This window comes from Saccopteryx bilineata, chromosome 3 (assembly GCF_036850765.1).
Source record: "Saccopteryx bilineata isolate mSacBil1 chromosome 3, mSacBil1_pri_phased_curated, whole genome shotgun sequence".
NCBI classification, from domain to species: Eukaryota; Metazoa; Chordata; class Mammalia; order Chiroptera; family Emballonuridae; genus Saccopteryx; species Saccopteryx bilineata.
In genome coordinates, this window is record NC_089492.1 from 248,518,024 (window position 1) to 248,521,094 (window position 3,071).

Sequence of the window (3,071 nt, forward strand, 5' to 3'; positions counted from 1 at the left end):
AATCTACCACTGAGCCAAACAGCCAGGGCTACTTTTTCAAGTATTTACCTAATGCTTGTTATATGTCAAGCTTTGTATTTATCCTCTGAATATAAGGACGATAAGGCATAGTTCTCCTAGGTATACAGAAACCTTCAGTAAAGGCAGGAACAGACATTGGTAAAATGTGGCTTGTGTCAGGGACCCAGAAATGCAGGAAAGCTGATTCTTGTCCTCAGAGAGATCATAGGCTGACCAGGGAGAGAGGGAAGGGCCCAAGTTGGCTGTGAGATGCTCAAAGGACCTCTGCCCAGGGAGCTGTCAAGAGACAAGGGGATGCCCTGGCCAGTTGGCTCAGTGGTAGAGCGTCTGCCTGGCGTGCAGAAGCCCTGGGTTCGATTCCCGGCCAGGGCACACAGGAGAAGCACCCATCTGCTTCTCCACCCCTCCCCCTCTCCTTCCTCTCTGTCTCTCTCTTCCCCTCCCGCAGCCGAGGCTCCATTGGAGCAAAGATGGCCCGGGCGCTGGGGATGGTTTCTTGGCCTCTGCCCCAGGCGCTAGAGCGGCTCTGGTCGCGACAGAGCGACCCCCCCCCCCAGGGGCAGAGTGTTGTCCCTGGTGGGTGTGCCGGGTGGATCCCGGTCGGGCGCATGCAGGAGTCTGTCTGACTGTCTCTCCCCGTTTCCAGCGTCAGGAAAAAAAAAAAAAAAAATAGAACAAAATTTGGAAATACCCCATCTCCCTCATTTTGCAGATGAGAAACTGAGGTTCAGAAATGGAGACTAACTTTCCTAAAACCACAGAGTGAAGAAGGAGGGGCTAAACTGAGGAGGTCAGTCTGGTCTGCAGGAGGGGCTCCATCCTAGGATACACAGTCCCAGACACCCTGCTGTCAGAGTAGGCATCGTTGTGCTTAGAACAAAATCCAAGCTCCTTACTGGGCACTAAAAAGGTTTTATATGATCAGAGCCTTGCTGACTCCCTCTGACCTCCCTTGGTCACTAGGCTCCAGGCCACTTCAAGCCCTCTGCACTGCTGTTCCCTCTGACAGGAATGCCTTTGCACCTGATTTTCATGTGGTTGGGCTCTTAGTCTGTGTGAGCTGCCATAACAAAATACCATAGACTGGGTGGCTTATAAACAACCGAAATTTCATTCTTACAGTTCTGGAACCTGGGATATCCAAGATCAAGTTGCCTGCAGGTTTGGTGTCTGGTGAGAGAGCCCAATTCCTTGTTCATAGACAGCCTTCTTGCTGTGTTCTCATATTTGCGAAGGGGCCAGAGATCTCTCTGTCATCTCTTTTATAAAAGCACTAATCCCATTCGTGTCCTAATTGCCACCCAAAGGTCCCACCTCCAAATACTCTCACACTAAGAATTAGGTTTCAACATATGAATTTTGGGTGGACACAATCATTCAGCCTAGAGCAAGCTCCTCCTTGCCATTCAGTAAAATGTCATCTCCTCAAAGAGGTCTTTCCTGATCACCTTTCTAAAGTTACTTGCCATCAGTCTCACATAACCATGCTTTATTTTTTCCACAGCAATTTTGATCTGAAATGATCTTATTTTTGTTTATTTACTTTTGTGTCTTCCCCACCCAACTGAAATGTCAGCTATAGGAGAGAGAAAGGTTGGTCCTCATCTATTTCTACACTGTATCTCCAGGCCTCAGACAATGCCTGACACATAGTAGGTGCTCCATAATGTTTTGTTGAAAGCATGCCTGTATTTCATTGTTTGTTGATGGTCTGTCTTTCCAGCAGTTAGAGACCTCGCAGTGGCTGGTACCATGTCTGATTCACCTAGGCACCACCTCTAGGCCCAAGACAGAGTTGGCACAGAACAGGGCTGGAATATCTTTGTTGTATGACTGAATGAACAAGGATAGAAGGGGTAATGGCAGGAGTGGCTGCTGGGCTCCCCGTGGGGTAGCCACAGCCATTGTCAAGGGGCTCTCCTTTGTGGAAAGTAAAGGGCTCAAGAGGCCGTTGATGAAACAGAGTGGCTCCCAGGCCTGGGACTAACAGCTCCTGAAGCCTCTTCTTCTACACCTCTGCAATAGAAATGAAAGGGAAGGATGGTGGACCTACACCTGGCTTAGGCACCTGTGAGTCTATCTCTTTCAGTGGCCAATGTTCTCAAACCTCATCATCCAAAGAAGGTTGTGCAGGTTGGGCCTCGCTTATCAGCAGTTACCTAAAATCTAATCCTGGGTCTATTCTCTGCACCCTGTTCCCTGGTGTGTGTGTGTGTGTTGGGGGGGGGGGCTGTGACTTTCCAGAGGAGGGGTCTTTTCATTCAGCAGATGCCAGCAGTAGCAGAGGCTCTGGGTGTGTGTCTCCTAAGGGCAGGAATGACATATCCCTTCTGTAGGTAGTGCTCCACAGTCCTTGTCCTTCTCCATCATATCAAGGACTACCATGTTGTCCCTTCTGATTGTCTGCCCTCTGCCCCACTCCCTGGAGAGTGTGGAATGAAGATGACTGAATAAAGTCTGTGCGCCAGGCCCAAGCCACCTGCCTCACATCCTCTATCATGGTCACAATAGCAGGTTACCTGCACATATCCGGGCTGGAGCTGATGAAGGGTGCAGAGATCCAGTCCTGCTCCCCTGCCTTCTTGCTGATCATGCATATCTTGGTACCCACACTATCCACTACATACCTTGTGCAGTATGCACTGCACAGACCTGTGCACCCAGGAACATCGTCTCCCCTACCGCCTAGGTTCGCTCTTAGGCTTCCCTCAGTCTCCCATCAGTCGGTCACCTCCTCCAGGCAGCCTGTATTGCTTCCCCTGGACCATCTGCTACCTCTGGGGACAGTGGCCTCGCCTGGCTCACTCCAGAGTCTGCAGTGCCCAGCATGCTGCCTGGGCAGGATCACTGAGAGCCTGCTGAAGGAGGAGTGGACCAAGGACATGAGGGAGGAGGGAGAGGTAGCAGCAACGCGAGGGACATAGGGCGGAGGCGGCAGCGGGAGGGGGTGCGCGCGCCGGCGGCAGCAGCCCAGGGCCGGGGCCGCGCGCCCAGCCTGAGCCCGCCCCGCCGCCGAGCGTCACGGAACCTGCTTGAAATGCAGCGGAGGA

The 3,071-nt window shown here is 52.0% G+C and overlaps 1 non-coding gene across 1 annotated transcript; it reads left to right on the top strand.

Annotated features, from left to right (window-relative positions):
- Positions 1-317: 317 nt before the first annotated feature.
- TRNAA-GGC (transfer RNA alanine (anticodon GGC)) lies at positions 318-393 on the top strand. Its single transcript has one exon. It is a non-coding gene; the product is annotated as a tRNA-Ala (tRNA).
- The last annotated feature ends 2,678 nt before the right edge of the window (positions 394-3,071 follow it).